At 48.0% G+C, this 12,426-nt stretch overlaps 1 protein-coding gene across 2 annotated transcripts in view; it reads left to right on the top strand.

Moving 5' to 3' along the window:
* The first annotated feature begins 1,558 nt into the window (after positions 1-1,558).
* Positions 1,559-12,426, top strand: part of Nek6 (NIMA related kinase 6) — a 74,173-nt gene continuing 63,305 nt past the window's right edge. For both annotated transcript variants that reach the window (XM_038336436.1, XM_038336434.1), the window contains exon 1: positions 1,559-1,683. The gene's annotated coding sequence lies outside the window, so the exon portion shown is untranslated. The remainder of the gene's footprint in view (positions 1,684-12,426) is intronic.

Below are 12,426 nucleotides of genomic sequence, written 5' to 3'. Positions count from 1 at the left end.
GAAAATAGGAGCCTTTTGGAAGCTCCACCCTCCTGCTCACCTTACTGGAGCAGACTGGGTGTGTGTAGAGGTCTGTGGACTGGGTCTCTGAGTCTCTTAACACTTAGCCATAGTCAGCTTGCTTGTAGCCAGACCTCCCTCTAAGGGTCATCATTGGCTGTGTGACCTAGGACCTTTTGTTTGACTTCTCTGAGCCTCAGGTTCCTACCTGGAACATGGCACAATTCACAGTGTATATGTGGAAGTCAGAGACAACTTGCTGGAGTCAGTTCCCTGCTTCCAGGGGCAGTGACTAGCATAGCTGCTCTGGGCTGGCAACCACACCTTTCCTATACCAGCATCCTAGAGCCACGTTGCCTAGCAATAAGGTGCTGAAACCAGACATCTGTCATCTGCTTCCAGTTCACTCACTCACCACCTGGGGGACTTTGGGCACAAGCCTTATTAATGCCATATAAGAAATGGGCACAAGGCATGACGCCTTCCTCGCAGGGGCTGAACCCCACAAGGCAGGCAGAGGGGCCAGCCGTGAAACCTTTCCTCCCTATACGTTGTAGCCTGATAGCTGAGGATTCAGGTAGGGCAGGTAGCTGAAGCACACTCAGTAGGATGCCATCCTGTGACCAGCCAGCAGTGCCTGGGGGTGCTCTGGCTTAAGCAGCAACGCCTGTCCCATCCAGGAGTATCCCCTCTTGAGGGGATGTAGGACTCTCCTTATTTTGCTCCCCAGAGAAACTTGGACATCCTAGTGGGTTGTTAAGTATTCATAGATTGTCTTTTTTTTTTTTTTAAACACACACCATACAATGTGCATGTATGTGAAGGGCATGGGGAGGTTAGAGACAATTTGTTGGAGTCCGTTCTTTCCTTCCACTTTGTGGGTCTGGAGGATCAAATTCAGGTAGGTTCTCACTGGGTTATTTGAATGGCCCCCAGTGGATTCATTTACTCCTTCTAGAAACGTTAGCACATTGGCCTGGCTGGCCTGGAGTTCCCAGGGACACTGGTGCTTCGGGGACAGGGACTTGGATTTGCTCTTGAGTCTACTTCTGTACCCATATTGAGCACTATTTGTACTATTGTACACAATAAGCACTATTTTTTAGACAGTGTTTCCTGTAGCTCAGGCTGGCTTGGAATTTTCTATAAAGCCAAGAATGACCTTGACTCTCTCACGTTCCTGCCTACGCTCCCCTAGAGCTGAGGTTACAGGTGCTGAGATTAGGAAAGCACTGTACCTAGTGAGCTTCATCTCCAGCTGCCCTCTCTGGGTAGGTCAATTTCAGTCGGGCTAGGGCTGAGATAGGAGCAATGTCAGCTGATGGGACCCCATGGGCACGAGAAAGGGTCCACGGGTTGGCTACCCTTCGAACCTGCATTTCAAAAGTCTAGAGCCCGCGTAGAGAGGTTCAGTGGCCAGGACCTGGAGTCTGGGCCTCAGTCTCCCCACCTGGGCCGGATGATCAAGCGCCAAGTCTGGGAGCGCGCCCCCGGCGCCCCCTTAGCCTGCGTGGCGGCCGCGCGCACGGGCGCAGGGGGCGGCGCGGTCCCGTGGCGGGGAGGGGCGGGCATGCGGGCGCGCGCAGAAGCGGCGGCTGAACCCGATGGACTAGCTGCGGCCGTGCGCCGCCAACTCGCGTGCGACCCGCGCTCCACCCGCTGCCGAGAGTGCCACCGGCGTCGGTGAGTGGCCTGGGGCGGGCGAGGGGCGAGGGGCGCGGGCCAGGGCGTGAGGCCGTCGCCCGAGGCGGTGGGCGCGTGCGCGTTCCCGAGAAGACGGCGGGGACGCCCGCAGGAGGCCGAGGTGTCGGCGACTGGGCTCCGTCCTCCCCGCTGCACGGGAGTGCGTGCGTGTGCATACCGGGGGCCTGGGCTGTGAGTTTGGGGTGGACCAGCGCGGGAGGATGGGCTAGGCTCCCGCTTATCTGTTTGTCGAGCGTTTGCCTTGGGTGCCAGGGAATACATGTGCCCACGTGTCTGAACGTTCCTGAATGAATGTGGGCACACGTGCACGGGCCAAAGTGTACAAATTTCGTACGTGTGTGTTTAAGAACCAGTGTAGCACCCTACACTGTAGGCCAGTGTGTGTGTGATGTGCCGGCTGACCCTGCCCGGAGAGGTTACCGGATGCGTGCAGGGCCGGATTTTGTGAGTCTGGGGCTCGGGGACAGACCCGCAGATGCCCAGGGTCTGACTCCGGTGGAAGCCGCTCAGTCCAGCCTTGGCAGGACTCTGCATGGCCACGCAGGCTGGGGATGGGGCTGCCCTGAACTTGACTTGAGGTTTTCAAAATCCGTCTGAGTTCCCTGGCTTTGTTCGTGGCTGTCTCCAGCTAGGCCAGATTTGGACTCTGCTGCCTCCCATACTTAGGGGTTAGGTCCTAGGGAGACCCAGGGCCCCAGTTACTTGCTCTCTGTGACTGCCCCTCTAAGTTAATCATATTCCCCCCATTTATCTGAGCCTCAGAGATAGTAACAAATGGGTGTCCGCATGCTTGGGACAAGTCCTCTAAGGGCTGTCCTTGCGGTTTTAAGTGACAGTTTATATGTGTTGAAAATCTCAGTTGAAAGTTTTAACTACTTTAAAGCAAACTTTACAAAGTTTCTGTCTGAGCTTCTCTCTGCTGGGCAAAATGCAGCTTGACTCTCTGAGGGGAAAAATGTCCTTACAGTAGTCTGGTCTGTGTAAAGGGGCACATTAAAAATCCCTGTTGCTAACGGGAGAAGAATTTCATTGAATGGGTGCCTGACTCCGACAAGAGGAACTTAAGCAGTGAACTTTGGACATAGTCTTTCAGCAGACAAAACCTGGAAGGAAGCAAAAAAGACCCATGTTCTTTTTTTCTCTTTGTCCTGAAAACTGGGGGAAAAAATATCCCCACCTTCTGGATGTGCTGGAACTGTTCCCCTCCCCCATCAGGGCCAGGCCCTCCCTGGATCCCCCACCCCCAAATAAAATATGCCTGTGGGGAGCGGAGGAGTGAGTCACTCCCTGGCAGAGGGCCCCACGGCAAACATTTGGGAAGGTTCTTGCTTAACTTCCCAGAAGAAAAAGCCCGGGATTTAAAATGGTCCCCGTGGTTTGTGAGACTCTGAGCCCCATCTGCTTCAGAAATGACTTAAAAAATCATTTTGCTGTCTCTGAAAATCCAAGTCTCAGACTTAAGCTCTAGCTGAGCAGGATTTAGAGCTGTTTCTAGAAATGAAGAGCCTGGTCTTCCCAGGTGGCATGTGGAGTGAGGAAGGAGGAGAGAGATGTGGTTGAATCATTTACGGAGTACCTACTGTGTGCTGAGATGGCGTACCTACTGTGTGCTGAGAATGGTTCTGGGGGTCCTTGACTCTCCTGGTATCCCATTCTGATTTTGGTTTTGTGCACAAGGAGTCTGAATCATACAGAGATCAAACGTGTTCCTGGGGCCAGCGGAGAGAGGGTGGCAACCAAAATCTGAGCCACCTGCCTGCTTTCAAGGTTTTTTCTTCTTCCATTGAGCCCAGCCTTCACTTCCTAAGGTGCACAGCCTGGGCGCTGAGGACTCAGTTAGGGTTTACCATAAGTCAGAGGTCGTTGTCTCTATTATACAGTTGAGAAAACAGACACTATGAGAGATGAACTGGCTGGCGTACTTTTTAGAAAGTAGTGCCATGACCAGTGGCCCTCATATGCCCTGTGCTGGCCTTGGTGCACCAAGTTTGAAGTTATATCTTCCTATATGTTTATTAACACTGTAAAGATGAGAACTGTCATGGTGCCCATTCTATAGATGAAGAAACCGGGACACGGAGAGACTAGATATGCAGTAGACCCAGAATTGAACCCAGACTTGCTCTGACAGAGTCTGTAGTCTTCCCATGAACTTGCAAAGTCAATATTCAGGTAAGTTAATAAACTGGTAAATGATGAAGTCAGGATTAAACTCCTGTCTCTGATTCTAGGGCCAGCCTTTTTTTTTTTTTTTTTTTTTTTTTTTTTTTGGTTTTTCGAGACAGGGTTTCCCTGTAGTTTCTAGAGCCTGTCCTGGAACTAGCTCTTGTAGACCAGGCTGGCCTCGAACTCAGAGATCTGCCTGCCTCTGCCTCCTGAGTGCTGGGATTAAAGGTGTGCCTCTGCTCCTGAGTGCTGGGATTAAAGGCGTGCGCCACCACCGCCCGGCTTAGGGCCAGCCTTCTTAACTTGAAGGCACATAGCTACCTTTACTGTGTTGTGCTCTTCTGGGATGCTGTAAAGCTGACTTATGACCAGCCAGGTTCGGCAGGGCTTGCTTGGTTTCAGCACGATGGGAGATGTCTTCTCAAAGGCCACTGAGCCACCAGAGTGAAGGGGCTAGTCTTTCCAAGTGCCATAGATGGCCAAATCATTGTCAAAAGGAGAATAATATTTCCCTCCTCTTCTCAGGTTGAACCAAATTGGGAGGTGAGGGTAGAGGACTCATTCAAGATTAGATAGGGTTAAACCTACATATGGTGGCTCATGATCATAATCCCAGCACTTTGGAAGGCTTGAAGCAGGAGGATTGCTTTGAGTTCCAGGCCAGCCTCAGTACCAGCCTACCCAGGATTATACAAAACACCATCTAAATAAACTAATTAATTAAAAAACATCCTAAATACAGGTTGGTACCTCTAAGCCTTTGTTGGAGACCTAACTGGACTCCGCCCCAGGAAAAGCCCATCCTCTGACCTTGTGAGGAGTTGGAGCGAGGCTGCCTTAGGACCTCACTCTCATTCTGGACAACTACAAAGGCTCCTGTCATCTGTCATTCAGGACTGGGTCTGCCAGTCACTTCCTCATTTACTTCCGTTTCTGGTGTTTGAGAGGACTGTGTGGTTTGAGCTGTGCCTGCCCAGCTCCGTGTCTTCCAGCATTAATAGTTATCTCTTCTCCTTTCAAGAATGTCTGCAAATTGATGAACATTTGCAAAGTGCTGTGCAATACGATGTAAGGTGTGACATAACATCTTTTTTTCTAATTTCTTTTTTTATTGCTATTTACTGAGCTCTACCTACATTTTTCTCTGCTCCCCTCCCTGCTTATCCCCTCCCCCATGAAACCCTCCCCCAAGGGCTGGAGAGATGGCTCAGAGGTTAAGAGCATTGGCTGCTCTTCCAAAGATCATGAGTTCAATTCCCAGCATCCACATGGTGGCTCACAACCACCTAAAATGAGATCTAATGCCCTCTTCTGGCATATAGGCACACATGCAGGCAGAACACTATGCATACTAAATAAATAAATCTTTAAAAAAAAATAAAATGAAATAAACCCTCCCCCAAGGTCCCCATGCTCCCAGTTTACTCAGGAGATCTTGTCTTTATTTACTTTCTACTTCTCATGTAGATTAGATCTATGTAAGTCTCTCTTAGTGTCCTCATTGTTGTCTAAATTCTCTGGGATTGTGGTTTGTAGGCTGGCTTTCTTTGCTTTATGTTTAAAAACCACCTATGAGTGAGTACATGTGATCATTGTCTTTCTGTTTCTGGGTTACCTCACTCAAAATAATGTTTTCTAGCTCTATCCATTTTCCTGCAAAATTCAAGCAGTCATTATTTTTTTCTGCTGTGTAGTACTCCATTGTGTAAATGTATCACATTTTCCTTATCCATTCTTCGATGGAGGGGCATTTAGGTTGTTTCCAGGTTCTGGCTATGACAAAACTGGATGAACATAGTTGAGCATATGTCCTTGTGGCACGATTGAGTATCCTTTGAATATATACCCAAAAGTGGTATTACTGGGTCTTGAGGAAGGTTGTTTCCTAATTTTCTGAGAAATCACCACACTGACATCCAAAGGGGTTGTACCAGCTTGCATTCCCACCAGCAATGCAGAAGTGTTCCTTTTTCCCCACAACCTCTCCAGCATAAGTTGTCATCAGTGTTTTTGATCTTGGCCATTCTTTCAGGTGTAAATACAATCTCAGAGTTGTTTTGATTTGCATTTCTCTCATGATTAAGGATGTTGAACATTTCCTTAAGTGTCTTTCAGCCATTTTAGATTCCTCTGTTGAGAGTTCTCTGTTTAGGTCTTTACTCCATTTTTTTTATTGGATTATGTGATCTTTTGGTGACCAATTTCTTGAGTTCTTTGTATATTTTGGAGTTCAGAACTCTGTCTGATGTAGGTTAGTGAAGATATTTTCCCATTCTGTAGGCTGTCGTTTTGTCTTGTTGGCCGTGTCCTTTGCCTTACAGAAGCTTTTCAGTTTCAGGAGGTCCCATTTATTAATTGTTTCTCTTAGTGTCTGTGCTGCTGGGGTTCTGTTTAGGAAGTGGTTCCCTGTGCCAATGTGTTCAAGTGTACTTCCCACTTTCTCTTCTATAAGGTTCAGTGTGGCTGGCTTTATGTTGAAGCCTTTGATCCATTTGGACTTGAGTTTTGTGCATGGTGATAGGTATGGATCTATTTTCATTCTTCTACATGTTGATATCCAGTTATGCCAGCACCACTTGTTAAATATGCTTTCTTTTTTCCATTTGGTATTTTTTGCTCCTTTGTCAAAAATCAGGTGCTCAAAGATGTGTGGATTAATAACCGGGTCTTCTATTCGGTTCCACTGGTCCTCCTGTCTGTTCTTATGCCAATACCAGGCTGTTTTCAGTACTGTTGAAGGAGCAGTGGGCTGCGTCCTGCCACCTGGCTAGCTTTACACCTGAAATAATTACACGGAAGCTGTATTCATTTAAACATTGCCTGACCCATTAGTTTCAGCCTCTTATTGGCTAATTCTCACATCTTGCTTTAACCCATATTTAGTAATCTGTGTAGCACCACAAAGTGGTGGCTTATCAGGAAGATTCTTAACCTGCGTCCATCTCGGAGAGGAGAGCTATGGCGACTGACTGAGGCATCTGCCTGACTCTGCTTTCTTTCTCCCACAATTCTGTTCTGTCTACTCCGCCTACCTAATTTTCTGTCCTATTAAAGGGCCAAGGCAGTTTCTTTATTAACCAATAAAAGTAACACATAGACAGATGACCCTCCTCCATCATTTCCCCTTTTTCTGTTTAAACAAAAAAAGAAAGGCTTTAACTTTAACATAGTAAAATTACATATAACAAAACAGTTATCAAGCAAGAATTATAGTTACAATATTTATATCTATTTCATCTATTATCATAACTAAGGAAAACTATAACTATTAACCATTCTTCAACTCCATCAAAGACTCCAGAAAGATTAATATTACCCAAGCAAACAAGAAATAAGTAACTTCCAGACTCTAGAAATGACAGAGACATCTTGCATTAAATATGCTTTCTTTTTTCCATTTGATTTTTTTTGCTTCTTTGTCAAAAATCAGGTGCTCAAAGATGTGTGGATTGATAACCGGGTCTTCTATTCGGTTCTACTGGTCCTCATGTCTGTTCTTATGCCAATACCAGGCTGTTTTCAGTACTGTAGCTCTGTAGTAGAGTTTGAAGTCAGGGATTGTGATGCCTCCAGAAGTTCTTTTATTGTACAGGATTGTTTTGGTTATCCTAGGTTTTTTGCTTTTCCATATGAAGTTGAGTACCGTTCTTTCAAGGTCTTTGAAGAATTTTGCTGGGATTTTGCTGGGAATTGTGTTGAATCTGTGACATAATAGATCTAGATTCTCTCTGTCTGGCCTGTGAATTTGCAGAGGTAAAACTAGACCTTGTTTCTGTGGTTTTATTTATTTAATTTAGTTTTGCTGATATCATAATCAGTAAAGTGCACAAACCTTTTTGCTAGTTCTTCCAGCTGGGGCTCTAAGGAGCAGGGAGGTCATGGAACAAAATGTCATTTAGGACCGTTTGGGCATCTGTAAAGGGTTTTAAAGTTTTCTAGCAGGCAGTGGATGGTCTCAGTTCTGTCACTATAACGATAATCTTCCCTCCCTCCCTCCCTCCCTCCCTTCCTTCCTTCTTGCTCTCTCTTTTTCTTTCAGTTTTTGAGACAGTTTCTCTGTGTAGAACTCACTCTGTGGACCAGGCTGGCCTGGAACTCACAGAGCTCTGCCTGCCTCTGCTTCCCGAGTACTGGGATTAAAGGCGTGCACCACCACCTGGATCCTTTTTTTTTTCTTTTTCTTTTGGAAAATGTTAGTAGAACACCCCCTACACACACACCCGATACCGGCCACTTCCCTGTTCCTGTCTGAATTTTATGACATACACACAATCCATCCATATTCAGGTCAAACCTGTAGCCTTCTCAGACCCAAGGTCCAGAAAGAAGGATTATTGGGGCACATCCATTAGTGGTATAATTTCCTGTGATGTTAATCTTTGAAACCAGAACTTGAGAGTGTGATCTGGCATTTTGATATCTGTCATTCCATAGGACTTGCTGTGTGGATGTAAATACAGACCCACATAGGCAGGGGACGCTTGTTTCCAAATCTTGGCTCCCACCCCCCCACCCCCGCAAGCACACACGCATACACAGACAGGCGCTTCTCACGTGGTCTGGCAGCTGAGGAGCTGGTCTCCTAGGCAGGTTTCTTGGACTGTACTGCCCCTGCCCAAGCCCCTTGTTCCCCATCCCTGGAGCTGGGCCCTGAGGGGCGAAATGCATTCAGTTCCAAAGACCCACATGGAGCTGTTCTTTCCCTCTTAGACTTCTGTGTGCTGGTGACCTCATAGAAAAGAAAGAATTCCTCTGCGTGTGAAGGAATGCCGACAGCGAAGGGGCGGGCAGTTGTTGTGGGAAGCCTGAGGCGCCTGCCTTTTCCCCAAATTATTTAACCCTCATACTTTAAAGTCAGGGTGGCCCTGGAGAAAGGGATTCTTTTTGTTTGGTTCTGTTCTGTTCTGTTTTGTTTTTTAAGACAGGGTTTCTCTGTGCAGCCCTGGCTGTTCTGGAACTCACTCTATCTGTAGGATGCACAGAGATGCACAGAGATCTGCCTGCCTTTGCCTCCCGAGTGCAGGGAATTAAAGGTGTGTCACCACTGCCCATTGGGTCCCCCTGTTGTCGGAGAAGCTACTGGGGTGCTGCCTTTTCCACTGCACTTAGTGCAGCTGGCAGACAGCAGGAATTGCTCAGGACCTTTTCTGTCCTTCAGCCCTTTAAGAATCTGCAAGAGGACATGGTTACCTTCTAGGGACCTGTTTCAGTTACTAACAGGGCCACAAAGAGCTGCTCACCAGAGCCCCAGGTGAAGATGACCACTAGAGGTTGCTTAGGGTAGACTTTGGGGATTGGAAGCTATCTATTGTACATTTTACAGAATGGAAACGGAGGCCCTGGAAGGGTCAGATATTCATAATCAAATTAAGAATGTGAGCCTTGTGGCTGGAAAGAGAAGGGGTCAGTGGTTAACAACACTGGCTGCTCTTCTAGAGGACTTGGGTTCCATTCCTAGCATCCACATGGCAGCTTTATAACCTCCATAACTCCAATTTCAGGGGATCCGATGCCTCCTTCTTTTGGCCTCCAAAGGCACCAGGCATAGACATGGTGCAGACAGACATACAGGCAGGCAAAACACCCAGACACATAAAATAAAAACAAAGCATTTGCTAGGCATAATAGACAGCAGTGGTTTGGCAAGGGACTGGGTTTCAGTGCTGGAATGGCCCTCATGGCATCTCAAGAAAAGTTTAGAGATCTGTGCTTGTCTTTTTCTGACCTACTCACGACAAGGCAAGACACTGAGCCCCTCAGTTTGGGTATGAAGTTGGAAAGTCTCTGAAGGCCCACAAGCTGTGTCAGCTAAGGTGTGTTATGAAGTAAGGCAGATGTTTTGTTAATTATTTATATAGTGTGCCCCAACAGATCTATGCTGACAGGAACAGCCATTACAAACCCCAGAGGGACCAGAGTCCTCAGCGAGGACTCCCTCTCTGCACTGAGGGCCACTTGGCCTGAGAGAGACCACATGTACCATTGGAATCTTCCTGGACCGCTTGAGGCTCTGTTATATTGGCTCTCTCTAAAGGACAGAAGAGTTTGACTATTCCCGTGGCTGCCCCTCCTTAGGCAGCTTTTGAGGAAATTTGTCCAGTTCCTCATACCTGAAGCCCACGAGGCTTAGGAGAGAAAGTGAGGACAGATGCCTGTGGAGAGCCATTCCCCCTACAGAGGCCCCTGCTTCAGGCTTCACTCAGGCCCAGCCTCCCCTGCCTTGACTATCAGGTGGGCTGGATGCATGTGGCAGTGATCCCCACTTCTCGCACCCCAGACTGATTTTAGGATATGGGTACTGAAAAGAAAGGGCCTAGAATAAGAGTTGTCCCTGAAATCAACTGAGGATGAGGGGCGTGAGCTCAGAGAGGAGGAGCAAACCACCGTGTACAGAAAGGCTCTGCCCAGGCCTCATGCTAAGAAAAGGAGCTCATTGAGTCCACTGAAACACAGGCCAGAGAGCCTGTGGTGTGAAGGCAGATTACAGTCACTGCGGTCCGGGAGAAGGGCGATTGAGGAGAAAGGGCTTGATGAGTGCAGGGCTTCCTTTTGGATGACAAAATGTTTTGGACCTAGGTAGCAACTGTAGTTGTACAATGTTGTGAATGTCCTAGATGCCACTTTAAAATTGTTAATTTGGGTATGGGCCAGTGATAGAGCTCTTACCTGGCCTGTGTTGAGCCTCAAGTTGGATGCCCAAGACCACACTTCCCCTCATGCCTCCACATAGGAAGACAGAACCAGAAGAGATCCTGTTGCTTAAGACAAAAAGTGCCCTGTCCTGCTCCATTTCTAGGTGGGGACAGAAGTGCAGAGAGCATGACCAGCCCAAGGGTCCCATGGCTGTCCCATGGCTTCCTTCTATCACTTTCACAGCCTTCATGCCACGCGTCATGGCTCCTGGGCCTGAGCCTGCAGTCTGGAGCAGGCCAAGTGTACTCTAGTCTCAGAACTGGAGATATTCGTGTTGGCTGGCATGTGCACACCCATTGCTGATCCTGGAGAGATAGTGTAGTGGTTAAGGGCACTTGCTCTTGGAGAGGACCCAGGTTCACTTCCCAGCACACGTATCAGACAGCTCACAGCTGCCTGTAACTCTGGGCATCCAGGGGATCAGATGCCCTCTTCTGGCCTCGTTGGGCACCTGCATACACATGACAAGCAGATACACATACACATAAATAAAAGTAAATTTAAATTTATTTTGAGAAAAGATCTCAATGGACAGCTCTGGCTGTCCTGAAACTCGCTTTGTAGATCAGGCTGGCTTCAAATTCACGAAGATTTTCCTGCTTCTGCTGCCTGAGTCCTGGGTTTAGACGTCTGTGCCATCATGTCCAGCAAATTACAAAATAATAATAAAAGTAAATGATTTCTTTATTTTTATTTTGTGTGCTGACATTTTGCCTGCATGTATGTCTGTAGGAGCATGTTGAACCCCTTGGAACTAGAGTTACAGGCAGGTGTGAGTTGCCACGTGGGTGCTGGAAGTTGAACCTGGACTCCGGAAAGAGCAGCCATCTCTGAGCCATATCTCCAGCCCCGCCTCACTTTCTAAGAAGGGGTAGGTAAGGCTTGCACAGAGGCCCCTTCATGGCCTTACCCCGACTGTGGAGGCAGGCTCAGAACTGTATAGGAGCTTGTGAGTGTTCTACAGAAGGGATCTGATGGGCCTCACTCTCTGGGCAAGCAGGAGGAATGGGAAGAGCGAGCAGCACTGTGGCAGGGAGATGGGAGGTTCTGTTGAGGCCTCAAAGGGCCATCTTGAGGGCAAGTGGACCACGGGGGCCATGGGATGGTTTCTGGAGCTTCAGGCAGACCTGAGAAAACAAGAAGCTAGGAACTTCCTCTAATCTCTACCATCCCTCCACAGAGGCTCCCTGTGCCAGGGCCTGCTGCAGGACAAGCCCTACTCTAACCTTTACATTGGTAAGTTAACTTGATCCAGCAGTTCCACGTTAGGGATGAAGAAACAGCTAGGGTCCAGGGTGGCTGGTTCTCTCCTGTCAACATGAGTGCTGTGAGGAACGCCACAGTAGAGGGTGTTCTACAGACAGGGGACAGTCGCTGCCCTCGGAAAGTGCCTGCTGTGTGGGCTGGACTAGGGTAGCCAGTTCTGGCCTTCTGAGCAGCTGCAAGAAACAGCATGTACCACAGTCCTATGCTGAGGGCATAGGATATCAGTTGTCTATTTCTTCCAGATGGGAATGCCATTTCATAGGGCAAGACTTGGTGTGTGGCCACAGCTGTGTCCTCAGAGCCTGGCACACAGGAAGAGCACAGTTATCAGAAGATTGCTGTGCACCAGCATAGTGACATGGTGTTCAAACATCTCAGATTTCCAGATTAGGGCTATTCAATTGGTTAAGTCTGCAATATTCCCAAATTCAGTTAACTCTAAAATCTGAAACATGGGGCTGGAGAGACGGCTCAGTGATTAGAGCACTTGTTGCTCTTCCAGAGGATCTAGGTTCAGTGCCCAGCAACTACATATCAGTTTATAATCGTTCCAAGGCATCTAATTCCCCCCTTTTCTGGCTTTCATTAGCACTAGAC

Source organism: Arvicola amphibius, chromosome 7, assembly GCF_903992535.2.
Source record: "Arvicola amphibius chromosome 7, mArvAmp1.2, whole genome shotgun sequence".
Taxonomy (NCBI): Eukaryota; Metazoa; Chordata; class Mammalia; order Rodentia; family Cricetidae; genus Arvicola; species Arvicola amphibius.
The sequence above is the reverse complement of the archived record's forward strand: the minus strand, read 5'-3'. Positions and strand labels throughout refer to the sequence as shown.